This window comes from Oncorhynchus nerka, unplaced genomic scaffold, assembly GCF_034236695.1.
Source record: "Oncorhynchus nerka isolate Pitt River unplaced genomic scaffold, Oner_Uvic_2.0 unplaced_scaffold_3001, whole genome shotgun sequence".
NCBI classification, from domain to species: Eukaryota; Metazoa; Chordata; class Actinopteri; order Salmoniformes; family Salmonidae; genus Oncorhynchus; species Oncorhynchus nerka.
Window position 1 is genome coordinate 13,368 of NW_027038298.1, and position 11,900 is coordinate 25,267.

Genomic DNA, 11,900 nt, shown 5'->3' on the forward strand with positions numbered 1-11,900 from the left:
CCACAATCATCAAATCAAATCAAATTTATTTATATAGCCCTTCGTACATCAGCTGATATCTCAAAGTGCTGTACAGAAACCCAGCCTAAAACCCCAAACAGCAAACAATGCAGGTGTAAAAGCACGGTGGCTAGGAAAAACTCCCTAGAAAGGCCAAAACCTAGGAAGAAACCTGAGAGGAACCAGGCTATGTGGGGTGGCCAGTCCCTTCTGGCTGTGCCGGGTAGAGATTATAACAGAACATGACCAAGATGTTCAAATGTTCATAAATGACCAGCATGGTCGAATAATAATAAGGCAGAACAATCATCTCCTTTGTTTTGTTGACGTTGAGTGTGAGGTTATTTTCCTGACACCACACTCCGAGGGCCCTCACCTCCTCCCTGTAGGCCGTCTCGTCGTTGTTGGTAATCAAGCATCTCACTGTAGTGTCGTCTGCGAACTTGATGATTTGAGTTGGAGGCGTGCTTGGCCACGCAATCGTGGGTGAACAGGGAGTACAGGAGAGGGCTGAGAACGCACCCTTGTGGGGCCCCAGTGTTGAGGATCAGCGGGGTGGAGATGTTGTTTCCTACCTTCACCACCTGGGGGCGGCCCATCAGGAAGTCCAGGACCCAGTTGCTCAGGGTGGGGTTCAGAACCAGGGCCTCGAGCTTAATGATGAGCTTGGGGGGGTACTATGGTGTTGAATGCTGAGCTGTAGTCAATGAACAGCATTCTTACATAGGTATTCCTCTTGTCCAGATGGGGTCGGGCAGTGTGATGGCGATTGCATCGTCTGTGGATCTATTGGGGCGGTAAGCAAATTGGAGTGGGTCTAGGTGTCAGGTAGGGTGGGAGGTGATATGGTCCTGACTAGTCTCTCAAAGCACTTCATGATGACGGAAGTGAGTGCTACGGGCGGTAGTCGTTTAGTTCAGTTACAGCCCACCAGTTACAGCCCACCAGTTACAACCACCCAATTACAGCCCACCAATTAGCCCACCAGTTACAACCACCCAGTTACAGCCCACCAGTTACAGACCACCAATTAGCCCACCAGTTACAACCACCCAATTACAGCCCACCAGTTCCAGCCCACCAGTTCCAGCCCACCAGTTCCAGCCCACCAGTTCCAGCCCACCAGTTCCAGCCCACCAGTTACAGCCCACCAGTTACAACCACCCAATTACAGCCCACCAATTAGCCCACCAGTTACAACCACCCAATTACAGCCCACCAGTTCCAGCCCACCAGTTCCAGCCCACCAGTTCCAGCCCACCAGTTCCAGCCCACCAGTTCCAGCCCACCAGTTACAGCCCACCAGTTACAACCACCCAATTACAGCCCACCAATTAGCCCACCAGTTACAACCACCCAATTACAGCCCAACAGTTACAGCCCACCAGTTACAGCCCACCAGTTACAGCCCACCAGTTCCAGCCCACCAGTTCCAGCCCACCAGTTCCAGCCCACCAGTTACAGCCCACCAATTAGCCCACCAATTATCCCACCAATTAGCCCTTTCACCACCGTCTCAGATCAGTTTTTACACTCTGGTATCTCTGATAAGATCTGCAATCAGAAGGTCGGACAAACATCCGTTTTGTTTTAGAAAAGTAAGGGGGGAAAAAAACATCCTCCTTGGTCAGGAGCAAGTGGCCGTAGTTAGAGATCCCTTGATACCAGTCTACATCTCCCTGTCAAACACAGCCTTATATTTGTCTCGTCCTAGTTCTGGGGACTCACAGGGGTGCACATTTGAGTGTTTGCCCTAGCATTGCACACCAGATTACACCAATCTGTTAATTATTGTCTAGGCAAACAAAGTTACACTGAACAAAAAATATAAACGCAACATAACAAGTGTTGGTCTCGTGTTACATGAGCTGAAATAAAAGATCCCAGAAATGTTACAGACAAAAAAGATGATTTTTCTCAATTCTGTGCACAAATTTGTTTACATCCCTGTTAGTGAGCATTTCTCTGCCAAGATATGCCACACCTGTAAGGAGGATGGATTATCAAGAAGCTGATTAAACAGCATGATCATTACACAGGTGCACCTTGTGCTGGGGACCATAAAAGGCCATTCTAAAATGTGCAGTTTTGTCACACAACACCATAGATGTCTCCAGTTTTAAGGAAGTGTTCAGTTGGCATGCTGACTGCAGGAATGTCCACCAGAGGGCACAATGAGGCCCTATTGCCGAGACAATTGAATGTTAGTTTATCTACCATAAGCCGCCTCCATCGTCGTTTTAAACCGGCCTCACATCCACAGACTACATGTAACCAGTCCAGGACCTCCACTTCCTGCTTCTTCACCTGCGGGAGCATCTGAGAACAGCCACCCAGACAGCTGATGAAACTGTGGGATGGTCTGAGACCAGCCACCCAGACAGCTGATGAAACTGTGGGATGGTCTGAGACCAGCCACCAGGACAGCTGATGAAACTGTGGGATGGTCTGAGACCAGCCACCAGGACAGCTGATGAAACTGTGGGATGGTCTGAGACCAGCCACCAGGACAGCTGATGAAACTGGGATGGTCTGAGAACAGCCACCAGGACAGCTGATGAAACTGTGGGATGGTCTGAGACCAGCCACCAGGACAGCTGATGAAACTGTGGGATGGTCTGAGACCAGCCACCAGGACAGCTGATGAAACTGGGATGGTCTGAGACCAGCCACCAGGACAGCTGATGAAACTGTGGGATGGTTTGAGACCAGCCTCCCAGACAGCTGATGAAACTGTGGGATGGTCTGAGACCAGCCTCCCAGACAGCTGATGAAACTGTGGGATGGTCTGAGACCAGCCTCCCAGAGAGCTGATGAAACTGTGGGATCGTCTGAGACCAGCCTCCCAGACAGCTGATGAAACTGCAGGATGGTCTGAGACCAGCCACCCAGACAGCTGATGAAACTGTGGGGATCCTCTGAGACCAGCCACCCAGACAGCTGATGAAACTGTGGGATGGTCTGACACCAGCCACCCAGACAGCTGATGAAACTGTGGATCCTCTGACACCAGCCACCCAGACAGCTGATGAAACTGTGGGATCCTCTGAGACCAGCCACCCAGACAGCTGATGAAACTGGGATGGTCTGAGACCAGCCACCAGGACAGCTGATGAAACTGTTGGTTTGCACAACCTAAATAATTTCTGCATAAAACTTCTCGGGGAAACTCATCTGCATCTGTGTTGTCCTCACCAAGGTCTTGACCTGACTGCAGTTCTGTGTCGAAGCTGCCTTCGATGGACGCTGGCACGCTGCAGAAGGGTGCTTTTCACAGATGAATCCTGGTTTCCAACTGGGTACGCTGGCGATGGACGCTGGCACGCTGCAGAAGGGTGCTTTTCACAGATGAATCCTGGTTTCAACTGTACCTTCGATGTGGACGCTGGCACGCTGCAGAAGAGGTGCTTTTCACAGATGAATCCTGTAAGTTTCAACTGTCCTTCGATGGACGCTGGCACGGTGCAGAAGGGTGCTTTTCACGGGAGGAATCCTGGTTTCAACTGTACCTTCGATGGACGCTGGCACGCTGCAGAAGGGTGCTTTTCACAGATGAATCCTGGTTTCAACTGTACCTTCGATGGATGCTGGCACGCTGCAGAAGGGTGCTTTTCACGGAGGAATCCTGGTTTCAACTGTACCTTCGATGGACGCTGCACGCTGCAGAAGGGTGCTTTTCACAGATGAATCCTGGTTTCAACTGTACCGTGGCAGAAGGCGTCTTGTGGATTAGCAGTTTGCTGACGCCAACGCAGAACAGAGTCCCATGGTGGGGTTATGGTATTGCATTTTATTACGACAATTTGAATGCACAGAGATCCTGAGGCCCATCGCTGTGCCATTCATCCACCGCATCACCTCATGTTTCAGCATGATAATACACGGCCCCATGTCACAAGGATCTGGACACAATTCCTGGAAGCTGAACATGTCCCAGTTCTTCCATGGCCTGCATACTCAGACATGTCACCCATTGAGCATGTTTGGGATGCTCTGGCTCGACGTGGACGACAGCGTGTTCCAGTTCCCGTCAATATCCAGCAACTTCACACAGCCAATGAAGAGGAGGGACAACATTCCCACAATCAACAGGACAACATTCCACAGGCCATAATTATAAGCCAAACCTGATCAACCACGGAGCTCGGTGCTATTCAGACCCCTTGACTTTTTCACATTTTTTACAGCCTTATTTTTAAATTAATGACAAAAAAGTGAAAACACGTTTAGAAATGTTTACAAAAAATAAAATAAACTTAAATACCTTATTTACATAAGTATTCAAACCCTTTGCTATGAGACTAAATTGAGCTCAGGTGCATCCTGTTTCCGTTGATCATTCCTGAGATGTTACTACAACTTGATTGGAGTCCACCTGTGGTAAATTCAATTGATTGGACATGATTTGGAAAGGCACACACCTGTCTATATAAGGTCCCACAGTTGACAGTGACTGTCAGAGCAAAACCAAGCCATGAGGTCGAAGGAATTGTCCGTAGAGCTCCCAGACAGGATTGTGTCGAGGCACAGATCTGGGAAAAGGTACCAACAAATGTCTGCAGCATTGAAGGTCCCCAAGAGCACAGTGGCCTCCATCATCCTTAAATGGAAGAAGTTTGGATCCACCAAGACTCTTCCTAGAGCTGGCTGTCCGGCCAACCTGAACAATCGGGTGAAGAAGGGCCTTGGTCAGGAGGTGACCAATAACCCAATGTTCACTCTGATAAAAGCCCAGGTCCCTCTGTGGAGAAAAAGAGAACATTCCAGAAGCCACTCAGTAAAAAGCACATGACAGCCTTTCTGGAAGGTTCTCCCATCTCTGCAGCACTCCACCAATCAGGCCTTTGTGTAGAGGCTAGATGAAGCCACTCCTCAGTAAAAGGAACATGACAGCCTGCTTGGAGTTTGCCAGAAGGCACCTAAAGGACAAGATTCTCTGGTCTGATACTGAGATCGAACTCTTTGGCCTAAATGCCAAGTGTCACGCCTGGTGGTGGATGCTGTGGGGGATGTTTTTCAGGGACTGGGAGACTAGTCAGGATTGAGGGAAAGATGAACGGAGTAAAGTACAGAGAGATTAGTGCTGAAAACCTGCTCAGGACCTCAGACTGGGGCGAAGGTTCACCTTTCAACAGGACAACAACCCTAAACATACAGCCAAGATGACACAGGAGTGGCTTCGTGACAAGTCTTTGAATGTCCTTGAGTGGCCCAGCCAGACCCAGCACTTGAGCCTGATCGAACATCCCTGGAGAGACCTTAAAATAGCTGTTCAGCGACTCCCCATCCAACCTGACAAAGGATCTGCAGAGAAGAATGGGAGAAACTCCTCAAATACACGTGTTCCAAGCTTGTAACGTCATACCCAAGAAGACATGAGGCTGTAATCCCTGCCAAAAGTGCTTCAACAAAGTACTGGGTAAAGGGTCTGAATACTTATGTGATAGTTGAGTTTTATCTTAACAACTTTGTAAAAATGAACAAAACTGTTTTTTTCTTTGTCATGGGTACTGTGTGTAGATTGATGAGGGGAAAACATATTTGTGGCAAATGTGACGACATCAAGGGGGTGTAAATACTTCCTGCACTGTATGTGTGAAGGAGATGTCGCGCTGCACGAGGCAAATGGTGGTCACACCAGATACTGACTGGTTCTGATCCACACCAGATACTGACTGGTTCTGATCCACACCAGATACTGACTGGTTCTGATCCACACCAGATACTGACTGGTTCTGATCCACACCAGATACTGACTGGTTCTGATCCACACCAGATACTGACTGGTTCTGATCCACACTAGATACCGACTGGTTCTGATCCACACCAGATTGACTGGTTTTGATCCCACCAGATACTGACTGGTTCTGATCCACAACCAGATACTGACTGGTTCTGATCCACACCAGATACTGACTGGTTTTGATCCACACCAGATACTGACTGGTTTTGATCCACTCCATTGATACTGACTGGTTTTAGATCCACCAGATTGACTGGTTCTGATCCACACCAGATGACTGGTTCTGGATCCACACCAGATACTGACTGGTTTTGATCCACACCAGATACTGACTGGTTCTGATCCACACCAGATACTGACTGGTTCTGATCCACCAGATACTGACTGGTTCTGATCCACACCAGATACTGACTGGTTCTGATCCACACCAGATACTGACTGGTTTTGATCCACACCAGATACTGACTGGTTTTGATCCACACCAGATACTGACTGGTTTTTGATCCACACCAGATACGGACTGGTTCTGATCCACACCAGATACTGACTGGTTCTGATCCACACCAGATACTGACTGGTTTTGATCCACACAGATACTGACTGGTTCTGATCCACACCAGATACTGACTGGTTCTGATCCACACCAGATACTGACTGGTTCTGATCCACCCAGATACTGACTGGTTCTGATCCACACCAGATACTGACTGGTTTTCCTACCCACGTCCCTACCTCTTTTCTTCAGGTATCTTTTCTTCAGGTATCTTTTCTTCAGGTATCTTTTGAACAACATTTGCATATCTGTATTCTAGTCATGTGACATCCATATATTAGGCTTAATTTATTTAAATTGACTGATTTTCATTAAATGAAATGTAACTCAGTAAAATCCTTGAAATTGTTGCTTGTTATGCTTTATATTTTTGTTCAGTGTAAATTATAATCTGTAACACTGCCTAAGGGGAGGATTTAGTGTAAATTATAATCTAACACTGCCTCAAGGGAGGATTTAGTGTAAATTATCATCTAACACTGCCTCAAGGGAGGATTTTGGTGTAAATTATAATCTAACACTGCCTCAAGGAGGATTTAGTGTAAATTATCATCTAACACTGCCTCAAGGGGAGGATTTAGTGTAAATTATAATCTAACACTGCCTCAAGGAGGATTTAGTGTAAATTATAATCTAACACTGCCTCAAGGGAGGATTTAGTGTAAATTATCATCTAACACTGCCTCAAGGGAGGGATTTAGTGTAAAATTATAATCTGTAACACTGCCTCAAGGAGGATTTAGTGTAAATTATAATCTAACACTGCCTCAAGGGAGGATTTAGTGTAAATTATAATCTAACACTGCCTCAAGGGAGGATTTAGTGTAAATTATCATCTAACACTGCCTCAAAATGATTCTCAGTGGTTTAGATGGTTCAATGATTCTCTGTGGTTTAAATGGTTCAATGATTCTCAGTGGTTTAGATGGTTCAATGATTCTCAGTGGTTTAGATGGTTCAATGATTCTCAGTGGTTTAGATGGTTCAATGATTCTCTGTGGTTTAAATGGTTCAATGATTCTCAGTGGTTTAGATGGTTCAATGATTCTCTGTGGTTTAGATGGTTCAATGATTCTCTGTGGTTTAAATGGTTCAATGATTCTCTGTGGTTTAAATGGTTCAATGATTCTCTGTGGTTTAAATGGTTCAATGATTCTCTGTGGTTTAAATGGTTCAATGATTCTCTGTGGTTTTAGATGGTACAATGATTCTCTGTGGTTTAAATGGTTCAATGATTCTCAGCATTGCTTGTTTTGTCACAAACTGAAATTAGCTTAACTATTAGAATTTCTATATAAAATGTGTATGTATATATTTTGCACTTTTAAATGCCTATGTAATTCTATGGTTTTCTCTTTGAAATTGTTAATATTTTTATTCAGGGTACTATGCGAATCCCAGGTCTTGACCAGAGATTAGGTTGTCCCAAATACCACCCTATTCCCTATAGTGCACTACTTAGACCAGAGCCCTATGGAAACCCTATTTCTACATAGTGCACTACTTTAGACCAGAGTCCTATGGGGCCCTATTCCCTACATAGTGCACTACTTTAGACCAGAGTCCTATGGGCCCTATTCCCTACATAGTGCACTACTTTAGACCAGAGTCCTATGGGGCCCTATTCCCTACATAGTGCACTACTTTAGACCAGAGCCCTATGGAACCCTATTCCCTACATAGTGCACTACTTTAGACCAGAGTCCTATGGAACCCTATTCCTACATAGTGCACTACTTTAGACCAGACACCTATGGAACCCTATTCCCTACATAGTGCACTACTTTAGACCAGACACCTATGGAACCCTATTCCCATAGTGCACTACTCTTAGACCAGACACCTAAAACCTCTATTCCCTACATAGTGCACTACTTTTGACCAGAGCCCGATGGCCCTTTTACAATTGTAAAAGATGGCCCTACATAGGGAATAGGGTGCCATTTGTGACGGGAGACTTGTACTGCAGTCTCCTTCAATCCACAGACCGACACAGAACAACACAGCCGAGCATCAAGCCGGGCTGATGTTTGAAAAGTCCAGCCGTTTCTTTTGATCCAGCACTAGATGAAAAGATCCAGGTCAGCTCCCAGCAGAATTTCCCAACACTCAGTCTGATTGGTTCATTAGCCTCATTGTCGGCATAGAAGCAGGATTTCCCTACAAGAGGTGTTGTGTGTTTTGCTTATGAAGATGCTAGTCTCTTAAGTCAGTTTCCTGTACGACTTAAGCTCAGGTGAATAATGTGAAGCCTTATGTATCCCTTATGAAGCCTAACAGCCTTTATGAAGCTTAATGTATCCCTTATGAAGCCTAATGTATCCCTTATGAAGCCTAATGTAGTCTTTATGAAGCCTTATGTATCCCTTATGAAGCCTAATGTATCCCTTATGAAGCCTAATGTATCCCCTTATGAAGCCCTAATGTATCTCTTTATGAAGCCTAATGTATCCCTTATGAAGCCTAATGTGGCCTTTATGAGCCTTATGTATCCCTTATGAAGCCTAATGCATCCCTTTATGAAGCCTAATGTATCCATTATGAAGCCTAATGTAGCCTTTATGAAGCCTAATGTATCCCTTTATGAAGCCTTATGTATCCCTTATGAAGCCTAATGTATCCCTTTATGAAGCCTAATGTATCCCTTATGAAGCCTAATGTATCCCTTATGAAGCCTTATGTATCCCTTTATGAAGCCTAATGTAGCCTTTATGAAGCCTAATGTATCCCTTATGAAGCCTAATGTATCCCTTATGAAGCTTCTAATGTATCCCTTATGAAGCCTTTATGAAGCCAAATGTATCCTCGCTTTACAAAGCCTTATAACCCCTCTGTCTCCTCCAGGTACCCCATTCTGCAGCAGGTGACTGAGCAGCACAATGAGACGTCAGTAGTCCCCTCCGTAGCATGGCCCGTCACGTTCCTCACGCGTCACAAGGTCATCGGTCGGGGCTCAATGGATTGGACGAGAACTCTGTGGCCGAACCCTCAGGAACCGCAGTGTCGCCCAGCCGGAGGAGGTTCAGGGGTCACCGCTCCCCAGCAGCAGGGCTCCTCGCTCCCCCAAGAAGAGACAGGACGCCCAGGCTGGGAGCTCAAGCCTGGGGGTCACCAGGAAAGGTAACCCACCACAAGGCCTCCTCAGTGGACAGGGAGACATGGCCGAGCCCCAGGAAGAGGGGACTGTCCTGCTCAGAGAGAGAGTGATGGGTGTGGGGGTTTGGACCAGGCTGAGAACTGTGAGGAGGGGGAAGGAGACGTCGGGGGCTGGTGGGAGAGATGCTTCTCTGCTCCTCAAAAGGGCCAACGGTGTTCCCCGTCACGGGGAGTCGCAGGTCCCCGAGGACGACCCTCTTCTGCACCCGCCAAACCTGACATCCCCCATCCTCCTGCATCCCCCATCCTCCTGCACCCCCCATCCTCCTGCACCCCCAGCGACTGTCAAGGAGAACAGGGAAGAGGGTGACCCGCTCAACCTAATCTGCACCGCACCCTCTTCCTCTTCTCCACAGAACGTCAACAAAGAGGAAGGTGAGGAGGAGGAGGAGGAGGAGGACAGCGGCTGACCATATTGGAGAGCGACGGCCATGCTCAGCAGCCCCTGAACTCCATTTCCCATAATTCCTCTGTTCCGCCCCCAGAACTCGAACTCCCATAAATCCTCTACTGGGCTGGGACAGACCAGCAGTAGCTTTGACGCTCAGACAATCCCCGGGTGCCAGCACTGCCCGTTAACACCAGCTGCCCAGGTCCCAGTCTCACACTGCTGAACGGCAGCCAGATGGGGGCGCCCTGCCCTCGCCCCCAGACCCCATAGTGCCTTGTAGAAACTGTGATCCTGTGCAGGAGGAGGAGGTTAGGGGACTCTGGGGAGTATTCTGCTCCTCCTCTGGCCTCCTTTGAAGAGGACTCCTCCACCCCACATCTGTCAGTCAGGAGGAGGAAGTGGAGTTGGATGTAGTGGGGGGACTCGGTGTGTCAGGAGGGAGGAAGTGACAGCGACCGAGGAGGAGGAGGAAGAGGAGGAGGAGGAGAGTACCAACGGGAGAAGTAATGGTTGGCCACTGGTGCAGGATGCTGTTGCCATCAGTATCATCAACGTAAACCACAACATCCCAAACAACAACATCAACAACTCAGGAGAATCCACCATGCCTTTGCTAGCCCCCAGACCCCCTCAGAGACCCCTTCTGTTTCGGCACTTCGCCCCGTCTTTCACCCAACCCCACGAACACCAATACACCCTGAGGACTTCGCCCCGGAGAGCTGGGGCCCCCTCGTCCCCCAAACCCTGCTCCCCTCCCAGAGACCCTCTTGGGGACAACGGCCCTCTGAGAGGGGCCTGTCGGAGGCTGGATCTGGCTACTTCTACCCCTTCTTCAGGTCCCTCCAGCAGCCAGGCCAGAGGAGGGTCTCTCCCATCTCTTCTGTCGGTTCCCATGGAGCAGGAGCCGGTGGGGACGACAGGGTAGTAGGGACGGTCGGGACTACGGGAGCTCCGAGAAGGGGTCCGGGCAGCCAGGTAAGGAGGTTCCGGTAGGAGGAAGCCAGCAGCAGCAGGAGGAGGAGGAGAAGCAGGTGGAGTGACCTAAGAGGAACCAGATGTGTATTACTTGAGTCGGACCACCTGGTGCTCCAAAACACAACAAAGTGCGTAGTGGGAGTTCCTGGGATTATATCTAGATTATTGTCCTGTCAATTGACAAGCTCAATTCCCAGGAGGACCGAGTGTCTAAACGTTTTTGCTTCTCTTTTGTACTTGATTGATTAGTTAGGAACTCCCCTCACCTGGTTGTCTTCATTGATTAGTTAGGAACTCCCCTCACCTGGTTGTCTTCATTGATTAGTTAGGAACTCCCTCACCTGGTTGTCTTCATTGATTAGTTAGGAACTCCCCTCAGCTGGTTGTCTTCATTGATTAGTTAGGAACTCCCCTCACCTGGTTGTCTAGGTCTTCATTGATTAGTTAGGAACTCCCCTCACCTGGTTGTCTTCATTGATTTAGTTAGAACTCCCCTCACCTGGTTGTCTTCATTGATTAGTTAGGAACTCCCCTCACCTGGTTGTCTAGGTCTTCATTGATTAGTTAGAACTCCCCTCACCTGGTTGTCTTCATTGATTAGTTAGGAACTCCCCTCACCTGGTTGTCTTCATTGATTAGTTAGGAACTCCCCTCACCTGGTTGTCTTCATTGATTAGTTAGGAACTCCCCTCAGCTGGTTGTCTTCATTGATTAGTTAGGAACTCCCTCACCTGGTTGTCTAGGTCTTCATTGATTAGTTAGAACTCCCCTCACCTGGTTGTCTTCATTGATTAGTTAGGAACTCCCCTCACCTGGTTGTCTTCATTGATTAGTTAGGAACTCCCCTCAGCTGGTTGTCTTAATTGATTAGTTAGGAACTCCCCTCACCTGGTTGTCTTCATTGATTAGTTAGGAACTCCCCTCACCTGGTTGTCTTCATTGATTAGTTAGGAACTCCCCTCACCTGGTTGTCTTCATTGATTAGTTAGAACTCCCCTCACCTGGTTGTCTTCATTGATTTAGTTAGGAACTCCCTCACCTGGTTGTCTTCATTGATTAGTTAGAAACTCCCCTCACCTGGT

General features: G+C 47.9%; 1 pseudogene; it reads left to right on the plus strand.

Moving 5' to 3' along the window:
* Window positions 1-3,348: 3,348 nt before the first annotated feature.
* Window positions 3,349-10,946, plus strand: LOC115128073 (uncharacterized; annotated as a pseudogene).
* The last annotated feature ends 954 nt before the right edge of the window (window positions 10,947-11,900 follow it).